The sequence below is a fragment of the Eurosta solidaginis genome, chromosome 2 (genome assembly GCF_040869045.1).
Source record: "Eurosta solidaginis isolate ZX-2024a chromosome 2, ASM4086904v1, whole genome shotgun sequence".
Taxonomy (NCBI): domain Eukaryota; kingdom Metazoa; phylum Arthropoda; class Insecta; order Diptera; family Tephritidae; genus Eurosta; species Eurosta solidaginis.
Genome location: NC_090320.1, coordinates 151651482 through 151667412, shown reverse-complemented (window position 1 = coordinate 151667412; position 15931 = coordinate 151651482). Strand labels below are relative to the sequence as shown.

At 41.5% G+C, this 15931-nt stretch overlaps 1 long non-coding RNA gene across 1 annotated transcript; it reads left to right on the top strand.

Moving 5' to 3' along the window:
• The first annotated feature begins 6186 nt into the window (after nt 1-6186).
• LOC137242408 (uncharacterized) lies at nt 6187-13696 on the top strand. Its single transcript, XR_010950225.1, has 2 exons — nt 6187-6310; nt 12689-13696. It is a non-coding gene; the product is annotated as an uncharacterized lncRNA (long non-coding RNA).
• Nucleotides 13697-15931: the final 2235 nt, after the last annotated feature.

The window sequence follows — 15931 nt, the reverse complement described above, 5'->3', positions numbered from 1 at the left end:
CATGGCTTTTGCGATGCTTCCGGGAAAGCATACGAAGCCGCAATATACCTGAGGGTACAAATCGAGAATCATGTGTTCGTAAATCTGCTCTTCGCAAAAACCCGAGCCGCCCCGGTCAAGACTATATCTCTACCCCGCCTTGAACTATGTGGTGCAGTTCTGCTAGCAGAAATATTAGAGTCAGCCGCAAAAAATCTTAATTTTAACAACCCTACAACCTATCTGTGGACGGATTCGACAATCGTCCTTGCATGGCTTTGCAAACCCTCATGCTCGTGGTCCACTTTCGTTGCCCATAGGGTGACAAAAATATTTGACAAAGTAGGGAAAGAAAACTGGCTTCATATCGACTCGGCATCAAACCCTGCAGATCTCGCAAGTAGAGGTATACCCGCTGAAGATCTTATAAACAAAGCCCTGTGGTGGGAGGGCCCTTCTTGGCTTCATGAAGACAGCTCAAATTGGCCTACACAAGAAACAGAATATACCACCACGTCAGAAGAAAAGCGGGTCCAGGTACACTCATCTACAGTAGATACAGACTCTGATATCCTCACAAGATTTTCTGATTTCTCGAGAGCTTTGAAAGTACTATCCTACGTCTGGAGATTCTTTCAAAGAACTAACTCAAAAACAAGAGCCTCATTTCAGGCGAATTATTGCTCAATTTCGTCGAGCGAAATAAAAGCAACGACGCAACGTCTGATTGTTATCTACCAAAAGAGGCATTATGGGGAGGAGTATTCAGCTTTAAAATCTAAACAACTTATAGGAGCAAAGAGCGAGGTACTACCACTGAACCCATTCTTCGATGAAAGCGGGGTTATGAGGGCAGGCGACCACCTCGAAGCGTCCGAAGATATCCCGTACAACGAGCGCCACCCAGTTATTTTGCCGTATAATTGCCAGTTGTCGCGTCTTATCGTAAAATTTTCCCATAGGATCTCACTCCATGGGGAAAACTAACTTATGCTACGCCTCATCCGTACGCAGTATTGGATACCACGAATAAAGAATTTGATAAAATCGACGATCGAAAATTGCAAGGAATGCACGATTTACAGAAAACGTGTTCAAACCCAGCTAATGGAAATTATACCCAAGGAGAGAACTACGTACTCACGGGTATCCACAAATACAGGGGTCGATTTTGCGGGACCCTTCGATATAAAGAACTTTCGGGGACGAGGTTGTAGAGTGTCGAAGGGGTATATATGCTTGTTCGTTTGCTTTGCAACGAAAGCGATTCACCTGGAACCCACCTCCGACCTCAGCACTCAATCAAATTTAGCAGCATTTGCGAGGTTCGTTTCGCGAAGAGGCTGCTCTAGTAAGATGTTTTCCGACAATGGCACGAATTTTTTCGGGGCTTCTAGAGCACTTAAAGCGGAAATGAGGGAATTCCTACAAAATGCCCTATCCAAGTATTTCAATCAATCCTTATCGTGGCAGTTCATTCCCGCATAAGCTCCGTACATGGGGGCGGACTGTGGGAGGCGGGAGTGAAGAGTTTTAAAAGCCACTTCACAAAAATCGCCTCAAGTTGCAAATTCACCTTTGAGGAGTTTGCGACTTTGCTATGCAGGATCGAAGCCTGCCTCAACTCCCGCCCATTGAGCCCCGCGTCAAAAAATGCATCAGACCTGGAGCCACTAACCCCAGGTCACTTTCTGGTAGGAGGACATCTCTTATCTGCACCAGAACCTGACGCCAGCGAAAACTCTCCCTTAATTATAAATCGATGGCAAAAGTTAAAATCCTTACATCACTCCAAACGAATGGAGACTCGGACGGGTGGTGAAATTACATATAGGATCTGAAGGTCGCGTCAGAGTGGTCGATATCATGACGATGAAAGGCCAGATAACCCGACCCTTGGTAAAACTCATTATCTTACCATACAATCGCGATGAGGCAGAAGAGTCTGCGGCATCCAATTAAAAATCCTTTCTATTATATTCCACTTCACGAAGGACCAAACCAATGAGTCTACGCGGTGAGCATACCCAACTTATAAATCTAGCGGAATTTCAACCAATAACCAAAACACTGGTCACAAGAGGAATTGTACAGTTCCTTAACATCCAACATGAACAGTAGTGGCTATCGCCAATAATGATACTAGCCAAGACTCTCCTCCAGCAACTCTGGTTAGAAGGAACTGACTGGGATGAACAAGTCAAACCCAGCGCTTTCCACAAATGGAACATATTTCGCGAAAATCTCTCCGCGATAAATGAAATTAAAATACCTCGATGGGTTCAATTTTCAACCAATAAACCCTTTCAGATGCATGGATTCTCAGATGCATCTGAAAAAGCATTCTGCGCTTGTGTGTACCTGCGAGTACAGAATAGCAAGGACACGTTTTCTACTCACCTACTCGTGGCAAAGAGCAAAGTGGCTCCCGTGAAAACCGTGAGCCTCCCTCGTCTAGAACTCTGTGGAGCAGTACTACTCACAAAATTAATAAAACAAATTCGCTCACACCTAACTCTGACTCCACATGACCTGTTTCTCTGGTCGGACTCCGCTATCGTACTAGCATGGCTAGAAAAACCCCCACACACCTGGAAGACCTACGTGGCGAATAGAACCTCACAAATTCTGGAAAACGTGAGTAACGCCCCTTGGAAACACGTATCCAGTGGAGATAATCCAGCAGATCTTGGTACCCGTGGATGTACACCCAAGGATCTAGCCGAATGCTCCCTTTGGTGGAAGGGGCCAGAGTGGTTGGCCAAATCCCCAACGTCCTGGCCGAAACCAGTGACACAAACCCCTACTCCACCGGAACAAAAGCGCACCCATGCATTTCATGCTGTAGATGTGCCTGATCTACTCGAACGCTTTTCTTCCTACTCAAGAGCTCTACGAGTCGTTGCTTATATGTACCGATTTATACACAGAGCACAAGGTCTTGATACTTTGAAAACGATCACGCTAACCCAAGAGGAAGTTCATCAAGCGAAAGTTCGTTTGATCCTGTTGACGCAACATAAATACTTCTCTGCCGAAATTGCAGATCTACAGTCCAACAAACCACTCCACAAAAAGAGTTCATTGTTACCTCTAAACCCTATGCTCGACGAATCAGGCATAATGCGGGTGAATGGTCGGCTCGCAAAAGCCAATCTTAGTTACAACGAGCGTTATCCCATTATAATTCCCGATAACTCTCGGTTTTGCTATTTACTCTTAGAATTTAGTCACTCTACCTTGTTGCATGCCGAAAAACAACTGATGATCCGCATGATACAACAGGAATACTACATCCCTCGACTCAAACAAAAGGTGAAGAAGTGCATATTCCATTGTAAGATATGCACGATCTACAAACAACAGGCTAAATCCCAAATAATGGCCGCACTCCCTCCGGAAAGGTCCACCTACTCTCTCCCATTTCACACGACCGGTATCGACTTTGCTGGACCTTTTCTCGTTAAAACATCAATCTTACGGAAGGCCCCTTACTCAAAGGCATACGTTTGTGTATTCGTATGTTTCTCAACAAAAGCAGTCCATCTGGAAGTCTGCTCAGATCTGACGACCGCTGCTTTTAAAGCAGCATTTGCTCGTTTTGTTAGTCGTCGTGGACTCCCACACAAAATAATGTCTGACAATGGTAAAACCTTTATTGGAGCAAGTCGTGTCATTCAAAAGGAGCTTTCTTCTTTTCTCAAGGAAGCCGCAACTGACATAGCTCAAAAATATGCTACTCATGGACTGTCCTGGCAATTCATCCCACCATATGCTCCTCACATGGGCGGATTATGGGAAGCGGCAGTTAAAAGCTTTAAAACCCATTTCCTTAAAGTTGCAGGCAGTCAAAAATTCACATTTGAAGAATTTACTACCCTACTCACTCGAATCGAAGCGGTTCTCAACTCTAGACCGCTAGCTCCGATGTCGCAAGATCCAAATGATTTACTCGCTCTAACTCCTGGACATTTCCGCCGTGGTGCTCCACTACTCGCGTTACCCGAACCCAACTCCGAGAACCTCTCGCTCATCAACAAATGGCAAAAACTACAAGTTCTACACCATCAATTTAGTACGCGCTGGAAAAATGAATATCTCATAAGCGTACTAAATGGAAAACTCAGCAGACAAACATCAAAGAAGGTGATCTAGTCGTCGTGAAAGATGACCTTTTCCCCCCGAATGAGTGGCGACTCGGACGTGTCACTCGTCTTCATCCCGGATCGGACGAAAATGTTCGAGTTGTAGATGTCCGCACTCAAAGCGGAATATATACACGACCCATTGCAAAACTTTGCGCACTTCCCCCAGCAGAATAACATCTCTACCCTCACTCTAGCGATCTCACCGTGGCATATAAAATCTAGGATATCCAAAAAACCCTATCGTTAGCCCCCTACTCTCCTCACAAAATATTTCTCTCTCTTTTTATTCTCATTACAGACGCTACGAGAGTTACAGCACTTGTCGGCTCTGTTGCCAAAAGCACTCTTTGCGCTATTGCAACGCCTTCATGGCTATGACCCCTGAAGAACGCTATGAGTCGGTGCGGGCCCATAAATATTGTATCAATTGTTTGGCAACATCCCATGTTACGGGCGCATGCGACTCCCTGGACCGTTACCGCAAATGCGGCCTTGCACACCACACGCTGCTACATCGGCAGCAAGATAAACCTCCCAAGAAGCAGAAGAACCGACGCAATGTACCGAAACCGAAGGAGAAACCCACTAGTCGACGAGTGGTCATTGCAAAGCCGAAAAAGAAGAGGGAAGAACGCAAGGACACTCAGCGGCGCTTGAAAACCCTGTTCTCCACAGCAGTATCCACCTTGGCAGAGATGCAGGAGTTGCTGCTTCCTTCATCGGAGCAGGCCGGCCGCCATGTTGGAGACATGAACTCCAATTTGATTGAATTTAAAAAAAAAATTGCCCTAATTATTCAATTATAATAATAATGAACTTAATATGAAAAAAACGAATTTACAATGAATTTAAACTTATATATGCATATCCTTACCTTAGAATAACTCACCTTGTAAAATTTAACTAAAACATTCACTTCTTAAAACCACATATGTACTTACCTTAAATTCCTTAAATCTACTTAAATCATTTTTCTAAAATACTTACCTGTGCTAAGATACACACCCTTTGTTAAAATACCTAGATTTACTTAAATTAACTTACTTAACTCACCTTTTTCAAGCACCCTGAAAAATAAGAATTTACTTACTGTTTTCTGCATTTTTTATACTCTTTGTACATTTTCATATTAACATACATACATACATACATACTTACCGTTTTCCTGCTGCGCAGGAGACTTAGGAAATTTGCCAAATCAGTTCGTTATCAACTACCGTCCGCTTATGTACATCATTTTTAGTTGACTCCTTTTGACTGAAGTGATTTAAGTTTAATAAAGTAATTTTTTGAAGTTTAAAGTGAAGTGCCGTGATTTTCATTTGGAAGGGAGAGTAGTGGAAACCCCATCCCATTTATACCCCTAGCTAATACATGGTCCATTGCGGCCATCAGTGAATCAGTGACCTATAAGAAAAAATAGAAAAACTTAAAACCTTAAATGCGAAAAAAATTATAAGAGGTTGAATAAAAACAATAAGTGGAAAAAACACCTAAGATAAAAATATTGCAAAATATAAAAATTTATAAAATACTTACTTGCGAAAAAAGACCAAATAGTTCTTACTTACCTTAATACAAGTGTATACTTATGTACTTATACCATTGCAAAAAACATAAAAAAATAAAATTCAAAAAACTAAAAGTAAAGTTAAATACTTACCCGGTACGTGCGCGATAAAACAAACTGCAAATAAATTTAAACAAACAAAAAAGTGCAAATTGTAGAAAAAATTTACATTTACTTATTTAAAAATTACAAAGTGCTGAAAATAAAACAGGTTTAAAGTAAATTAAAATCGGGAAAATTACCCAAAGAACTAAAAATTTTGGAAAGCAAGGTGCTGAAAAGAAAAGAAAATCATACAAAGTGCGGAAAGTCATACAAGTGCTAAGAAATAGAAATAAAACAAATTTATATTGAAAATTAAACAAAAGGAATTACCTAAAAAGAAAAGAAAATTTATATTATAAAAAACGGTACACATACAATAAAAAAAAGGCACCCCTTAAACCATCCAAAAAAAAAATTTTTTGTGTGACAGCGCCTTTAAATTTGTAGCAATATTTGCTATTTTTTACTATACCACGAGCAGTAGACCTGCACAAGCGGTACCCCATCAAACAGAAAATAAGCATACATCAAAGGACAAAACAGGTGATAAATAAACAAGAATGCCAAAGTAAGTACACCCAGTACAAAATTATACATATTCAGAAGTACAGCAAATTTATCCACCCTCCGAGCGGTAGTTGGAACCGTTCATTTACCCAACAACACCGCATACTCTGGTTAGATAAAACCCATAACAGGTACAGTTGAACCTTAACTCAATAGTTCGTACATATGTACATAATATAAATTGCAATCGAAGCAACATTTTCTCATCTCATAGCGGCACTTATCTTTGGAAAAAAGCTGTACTTGTCCCCTCATATATACATATATATATATATATATATATATATATATATATATATATACATACTCATAACCCTCATATATAAATACTGTACTCATACACTCTTGTATACATATAATTGGTTCTCATCATTAGCATCCTCTCACCCAAAATTAGTTGCTACCCAAATATAAATAACCCGTTGCATACATTTTTTGCAACATAAAAAAAATCTCCAAAAAACTCAATTTTGCACTTAACCCATTTGCATAAATAAACTCAGCCCATTACTCCAATAAAAAACCCCCACCCCTATATAATAAAATTGATTTTATTGGACCAAAGAAAGCTAAAAAGTTAAACACCCTAATACGCACTTCTTTTAAACTAAGACTTCACTCAATAAGCAACTTAGAACTCAACTTAGTAAACTAAGTGCAACTCAAAGCAATTATAACTCCACCCACTCTCCTTTTTATTTCTCCACGCCATATGTACATACATATTTAAATACATAACCACATACTTGTACTTAGAGGCGCTAAGACAAGTAATCTTCCACCCTCAACACAAAAGCCGCTCATATCCACTTATTTGTGCAAATTCCGCTACTCATAATTGCACAGTGGGACTAGGCATCTCAAAAACTGAGTAAAATTACAGTGGTAAGAAACACTTAAATTCTCAGTAAATTTTAGACTCAAGTTTAAATTGTAATATGGCGGACGAGAAAAAGGAGCAACCCAAAACCCTAAAGCCACAATCAGGACCCGTTACCCGATCTAAATCCCAGTCGGAAGATGAATACGGAGTTTTGGACAAGAAATTTTTCTTCGAGATAAACAAATTAGAAAAATTCTACGAAAAATGGTGGAACTTAGCGGAAACGGACCACTCTGAGACCAGTCTCAAGCTGTACTTGGAGGAACTCAACAAGCGAGTAGACGCAGTGGAACCTGCATACGAAGCAGCACAGCTAGGCAGAACGGAGGAAAAATTCAGGGCGACATGCGAGGATGCATACAACACATCTCTCGACACAGCGATGAGCACAAAACTCAGGATCAGCGATCTGATTAGCACCCTCCAAACTAGTCAACTGAGCAACATGCCCATACAGGTAAACCATACCCCCTCTCAACACGAACCCTATCTCAAAGTCCCCGCATGCGACACGGAGGTCTTCCATGGCGGTTATGAAGACTGGCCGTCATTCCGGGACATGTTCACTGCGGTCTATATAAATCACCCAAAATTATCCCAGGCCCAAAAACTCTATCACCTGAGAGCAAAAACACGAGGAAAAGCCGCTCTGATTATTAAAAAATATCAGCTAAATGATCAAAACTTCGAGCTGGCCTGGGGAGCACTCAAATCCCGATACGAGAATCGGAGAATTCTCATAGATAACCAATTAAAGACCCTATTTAATATGCCCACAGTTTATTCTGAAAATGGTGAAAGAATTCAAGAAATTCAAACCACCATAAATAACTGTATCTCGACCCTAAATGCGAGCGATGTCTCAACTGATAACTGGGACCCCATTCTCGTATTCTTATGCTCATCAAAACTACCTGATGAAACCCTGGCACTGTGGGAACAATCACTCGACTCCAGGAAAGAACTTCCACTTTGGTCGGAGATGGACAAATTTCTCACGACAAGGTACGAAGTAGTAGAAAGACTTGGTACGTATAGGCCGAGCAAAACCCGTAACCCCAACTCTAGCTTCACCCACAGATCCTCAACACCCCAAACCTCATCGAACTTTAGGAATAAGACGCAAACATTCCATGTGGACTCAAAGAGGCAACCCTCATGCAAACTCTGCAATCTGAATCACTCATTAATGAGCTGTATAAAATTCAGAGATCTCTCAACCCAAGAGCGAAGCAAATTCGTAAAAGAAAACAATTATTGCACAAATTGTTTAGCTTGCTCTCACTTGGAAAGAGATTGTGGTAGCAATTTCACATGCGTGTATTGCCAAAAACGACACCACTCGCTACTCCACTTCCAAGGAAAATCCCACCCAGACAGCAGACCCAGGCAGCAGAGGAACAGGACGCACACAACCCCTCAAGGTCTGCCACCTCCAGCTGAAGACCCGAACAGGGCGTCAACCTCAAAAGAGGCCAGCCAAACCCAAGCCACTCAAAACCCTTTTAAGAAAAACTCAACCTCAACTCACTTCGCGAGTAGTAGCGAAACTACTCTTTTACCAACAGCTTTAGTCACGGTGAAAGCAAATGGCGAACACCACAAGATCCGTGCACTAATAGATCAGGGTTCGGAAAAGACATTTGTAGCGTCTCGAATCCAGAAGCTCTTGAAACTACCAACCAAGAAAACCCATTATTAGATCTCGGGAATGGGCGGATCGGTAGTTCAAAACTCAGACCAAATCTGCGAGATAACACTCTGCTCGTCGGATCTCAAAACAAAAATAAACACCCAAGCGATATTATTGCCTAAACTGACCCATTTCTTACCCAGCATTAAAGTGTCAAAAATAGATTTGCAAGAAATTGCCACATGGCCACTCGCGGACCCTAATTGTTTTACCCCTTCGAGAATCGACATGGTTATAGGTAGCGATCTCACACCCCAAATAATACTCCAGGGGCTACAAGCCAACGTAAGTGGTTCCTTGTTAGCCCAAAATACAATATTTGGGTGGATACTCAGCGGTCCTATTAAAGAACAAGTGAACGCATTCTCCACCCAAGTTATTGAAAACCCAGACGACACACTTAGCACATTATTGCAGAAGTTCTGGCAACAGGAAGAAATACCTGACACCCAAGCCCTGTCGGAAGAGGACCAATTTTGCGAGGAACTCTACCGAGAAACCACTCACCGCCAGGAAGATGGCCGATATGTGGTAAAACTTCCATTTAAAAAGGAATTCCCCAGTACCCTTGCCCTTGGACACTCGAGAATTGCAGCACAGCAGCAGTGCATGAGCGTCGAGCGATCCTTGGAGAAAAGACCAGAATTGAGAGAAAAATACTCAGAAGTTTTGGAGGAATACCTCACCATGGGCCACATGGAGGCAACTTCATCACGCGAAGTCATCGAGAACACCTCCCCCACCACGCTGTCTTAAAACCCGACAGCAAAACAACAAAGGTACGCGTTGTTTTCAACGCGTCTAGAACTACCCACTCTGGCAACTCGTTAAACGATGTGTTGCACACAGGCCCCATACTCCAAAACGACTTAATGCTCGTCCTACTCAAATGGAGATTTTTTAAGTACGTATTTAACGGCGACATCGAAAAGATGTACCGCCAAATACTCGTTCATAAAGAAGATCAGAATTTTCAAAGAATTCTCTTCCGAAGATCTCCACAGCTACCGATGGAGGACTTCAAATTAAAGACAGTGACGTTCGGCGTCAACTGTGCCCCATATCTCTCGATACGGACTCTGCACCAACTCGCAGAAGACACAAAGCCCACCCACCCACTCGCCTATGATATATTGCTACACGAAACCTACGTAGACGATATACTTTCGGGCGAACATAGTATACAGTCCGCTCACGACTCTCTACACCAGGTTATCGAAGCGTTGAAATCAGCCGGTTTTCCACTCAAGAAAATAACGGCAAATCACCCAAAATTGTTGGAATCCATCCCAGAATCTGATCTCCTAGATGCAGATTTCCTCAAATTTCACGATGCCAGCTCAACAAAGACCCTCGGCATAAAATGGAATGCTATAAACGACTCTTTGTCATACTCTTACGACCCTATACCCGCAGAAAACTCGAACACAAAGAGGCAAATTTTATCGGCGGTTGCGAAATTGTTTGACCCGGCAGGATGGCTATCGCCAATAATGATACTAGCCAAGACTCTCCTCCAGCAACTCTGGTTAGAAGGAACTGACTGGGATGAACAAGTCAAACCCAGCGCTTTCCACAAATGGAACATATTTCGCGAAAATCTCTCCGCGATAAATGAAATTAAAATACCTCGATGGGTTCAATTTTCACCCAATAAACCCTTTCAGATGCATGGATTCTCAGATGCATCTGAAAAAGCATTCTGCGCTTGTGTGTACCTGCGAGTACAGAATAGCAAGGACACGTTTTCTACTCACCTATTCGTGGCAAAGAGCAAAGTGGCTCCCGTGAAAACCGTGAGCCTCCCTCGTCTAGAACTCTGTGGAGCAGTACTACTCACAAAATTAATAAAACAAATTCGCTCACACCTAACTCTGACTCCACATGACCTGTTTCTCTGGTCGGACTCCGCTATCGTACTAGCATGGCTAGAAAAACCCCCACACACCTGGAAGACCTACGTGGCGAATAGAACCTCACAAATTCTGGAAAACGTGAGTAACGCCCCTTGGAAACACGTACCCAGTGGAGATAATCCAGCAGATCTTGGTACCCGTGGATGTACACCCAAGGATCTAGCCGAATGCTCCCTTTGGTGGAAGGGGCCAGAGTGGTTGGCCAAATCCCCAACGTCCTGGCCGAAACCAGTGACACAAACCCCTACTCCACCGGAACAAAAGCGCACCCATGCATTTCATGCTGTAGATGTGCCTGATCTACTCGAACGCTTTTCTTCCTACTCAAGAGCTCTACGAGTCGTTGCTTATATGTACCGATTTATACACAGAGCACAAGGTCTTGATACTTTGAAAACGATCACGCTAACCCAAGAGGAAGTTCATCAAGCGAAAGTTCGTTTGATCCTGTTGACGCAACATAAATACTTCTCTGCCGAAATTGCAGATCTACAGTCCAACAAACCACTCCACAAAAAGAGTTCATTGTTACCTCTAAACCCTATGCTCGACGAATCAGGCATAATGCGGGTGAATGGTCGGCTCGCAAAAGCCAATCTTAGTTACAACGAGCGTTATCCCATTATAATTCCCGATAACTATCGGTTTTGCTATTTACTCTTAGAATTTAGTCACTCTACCTTGTTGCATGCCGAAAAACAACTGATGATCCGCATGATACAACAGGAATACTACATCCCTCGACTCAAACAAAAGGTGAAGAAGTGCATATTCCATTGTAAGATATGCCCGATCTACAAACAACAGGCTAAATCCCAAATAATGGCCGCACTCCCTCCGGAAAGGTCCACCTACTCTCTCCCATTTCACACGACCGGTATCGACTTTGCTGGACCTTTTCTCGTTAAAACATCAATCTTACGGAAGGCCCCTTACTCAAAGGCATACGTTTGTGTATTCGTATGTTTCTCATCAAAAGCAGTCCATCTGGAAGTCTGCTCAGATCTGACGACCGCTGCTTTTAAAGCAGCATTTGCTCGTTTTGTTAGTCGTCGTGGACTCCCACACAAAATAATGTCAGACAATGGTAAAACCTTTATTGGAGCAAGTCGTGTCATTCAAAAGGAGCTTTCTTCTTTTCTCAAGGAAGCCGTAACTGGCATAGCTCAAAAATATGCTACTCATGGACTGTCCTGGCAATTCATTCCACCATATGCTCCTCACATGGGCGGATTATGGGAAGCGGCAGTTAAAAGCTTTAAAACCCATTTCCTTAAAGTTGCAGGCAGTCAAAAATTCACATTTGAAGAATTTACTACCCTACTCACTCGAATCGAAGCGGTTCTCAACTCTAGACCGCTAGCTCCGATGTCGCAAGATCCAAATGATTTACTCGCTCTAACTCCCGGACATTTCCTCCGTGGTGCTCCACTACTCGCGTTACCCGAACCCAACTCCGAGAACCTCTCGCTCATCAACAAATGGCAAAAACTACAAGTTCTACACCATCAATTTAGTACGCGCTGGAAAAATGAATATCTCATAAGCGTACTAAATGGAAAACTCAGCAGACAAACATCAAAGAAGGTGATCTAGTCGTCGTGAAAGATGACCTTTTCCCCCCGAATGAGTGGCGACTCGGACGTGTCACTCGTCTTCATCCCGGATCGGACGAAAATGTTCGAGTTGTAGATGTCCGCACTCAAAGCGGAATATATACACGACCCATTGCAAAACTTTGCGCACTTCCCCCAGCAGAATAACATCTCTACCCTCACTCTAGCGATCTCACCGTGGCATATAAAATCTAGGATATCCATAAAACCCCATCGTTAGCCCCCTACTCACCTCACAAAATATTTCTCTCTCTTTTTATTCTCATTACAGACGCTACGAGAGTTACAGCACTTGTCGGCTCTGTTGCCAAAAGCACTCTTTGCGCTATTGCAACGCCTTCATGGCTATGACCCCTGAAGAACGCTATGAGTCGGTGCGGGCTCATAAATATTGTATCAATTGTTTGGCAACATCCCATGTTACGGGCGCATGCGACTCCCTGGACCGTTGCCGCAAATGCGGCCTTGCACACCACACGCTGCTACATCGGCAGCAAGATAAACCTCCCAAGAAGCAGAAGAACCGACGCAATGTACCGAAACCGAAGGAGAAACCCACTAGTCGACGAGTGGTCATTGCAAAGCCGAAAAAGAAGAGGGAAGAACGCAAGGACACTCAGCGGCGCTTGAAAACCCTGTTCTCCACAGCAGTATCCACCTTGGCAGAGATGCAGGAGTTGCTGCTTCCTTCATCGGAGCAGGCCGGCCGCCATGTTGGAGACATGAACTCCAATTTGATTGAATTTAAAAAAAAAATTGCCCTAATTATTCAATTATAATAATAATGAACTTAATATGAAAAAAACGAATTTACAATGAATTTAAACTTATATATGCATATCCTTACCTTAGAATAACTCACCTTGTAAAATTTAACTAAAACATTCACTTCTTAAAACCACATATGTACTTACCTTAAATTCCTTAAATCTACTTAAATCATTTTTCTAAAATACTTACCTGTGCTAAGATACACACCCTTTGTTAAAATACCTAGATTTACTTAAATTAACTTACTTAACTCACCTTTTTCAAGCACCCTGAAAAATAAGAATTTACTTACTGTTTTCTGCATTTTTTATACTCTTTGTACATTTTCATATTAACATACATACATACATACATACTTACCGTTTTCCTGCTGCGCAGGAGACTTAGGAAATTTGCCAAATCAGTTCGTTATCAACTACCGTCCGCTCATGTACATCATTTTTAGTTGACTCCTTTTGACTGAAGTGATTTAAGTTTAATAAAGTAATTTTTTGAAGTTTAAAGTGAAGTGCCGTGATTTTCATTTGGAAGGGAGAGTAGTGGAAACCCCACCCATTTATACCCCTAGCTAATAAAATACCAGTCATTCAAGATGAACTGACAACCTCACCGAAAACAGACAGAGTAAAAGCACTTTTTCGATAGCATCAGGTTTGCCTTAAATGCATGTTCAAATGTGAAAAAGTCTATCAGAACTTTTTAATTAAAAATTTCGTTTCACTTCAGTTTGTTTCGTCTACAAAAATTTTCTTTCAAAACAAAAATAGCCAAAGACAAAATCTACCTTTTATGAAACCGGAAGGTGCACAATACTTTGACAAACTATTAGTAGACGTAGATGAAGATAGCCTTTCGCCAGAAGAGGCAAAATAACGAAAAATAATGAAATTGCCTTTGACTATCAAAATGGTTCAATCACCAATGCGCAAATCCTCACTACGTCAAATAGCTGATAAGGCACGTGTACTTGGTGCTGGTCCACTATTTAATTAAATTCTTCCTTTACTTATGTCTCCAAATTTAGAAGATGAAAGACCTCATTTACTCGTAAAAGTAATTGATCGTATCTCATACGAATTAGATGATTTAGCACGGCCTTATGTACACAAAATTCTTGTCGTAATTCAACCGTAACTTATAGATGAAGACTTTTAGGCACGCGTCGAAGGACGTGAAAATATATATAATCTTGCCAATGCTGAGGGCTTAGCCACTATGATTTCTACCATGCGTCCAGATATTGATAACATAGATTAATATTTACGTAATACAACAGCGCGTGCATTTGCTGTTGTTGCATCAGCATTGGGTATACCATCGTTATTACCTTTTCTCAAAGCTGTATGCAAATCAAAAAAAATCATGGCAAGCACGGCATACTGGCATAAAAATCGTGCAACAAAGTGCCATATTAATGGGATGTGCAATCTTACCACATTTAAAAGCTTTAGTAGAAATCATTGAACATAGACTTGTAGATGAACAACAAAAAGTGGGCCCAATTACCGCTTTGGCAATTGCTGCCTTAGCTGAAGCAGCTACACCATATGGTATTGAATCATTCGATTCTGTATGGAAAGCGCTTTGGAAAGGTACCCGCATACATCGTGGCAAAGATATGCCTCCATTTTTAAAGGCTATTGGTTATTTAATTCCATAACATAATAAATAAATGATTTGTCTGATAGAAAACCTGGCTTGGATTTAGTACCGCCGCATGCTTTTTAATATTGTAAATACGTGTTAATATTCCCAGGCCACGATCATTGAGTATAACTAATTTTTCAGCAATTTTCTGCTGATTTGGATAAATTGGGCGTGCCATAGCAAGCTGTCTGCACAGTTGTGTATCGCCGATGTGGTTTTGTTTTGCACAACCACCTCAACTTACTTTTCTGAACTATATCTAATTGGAATGAAATATCGCATTTATTTGAATATCCTACAAACACGTTTCATTTATTTTCATTGCGGATAAAACATTTGTCGTTTTTCCGCAAACACAAATTTTTTCAAAGACAGACAGTAGTAGATGTGGTTGACGTTGATGATATTTCAATTCGTTAATGGCTTACCCATGATTCTCCTTCATATAGTAGTCATATTTGTATGCTGGCTTGGGTGCTCTTGCTTTATCGTTATGCCTTGTATGGTCTCCTTCGGGAACCCTTTCGGCAGTCATTCGGTGTAAAGTTTTCTGTAACATTTAGTAAAAAAAGATTAACTCGGTGTTAAAATGTTCAAAATCGCACTGATATACACTCTACCAGCGTTTGCTTGGACAACAATTTGGGTGTGCGTACCGCACCAGAGCATTTGGAACAAAGTGACCTCAACTGGGTGCAGCGTGTTTTGCCGATGGTATCAAATCGAATGATATTCAATCAATATACTATTCTACTTTAAAAATACAGGACACTGATGCAAAGGAATCGGCTGAACTTTGCTCTAAAATACAAAATATACATGGAGAATCTAAATTAAGCGAATGTGAAAAGGATTTTTACCTCCTTGGCTCAACTAAAAATCTGCGATGCACAGAAAAATTTACTGAAACGTTTTGGCTAAAGTATACAACGCATTTAAGATGGATGTCGCCTCTTCTTAGGGATATTTATGTGTTGCCTCCCATAAGCTTTTGGGGGTAAAAATTGATGATCAAACTTGTAAGCTTATTGCTATCTGGTTCAGCAACAAATATTATTTCTTCGTTTGTGCCAGCTATCCAACCCATAACCTTATA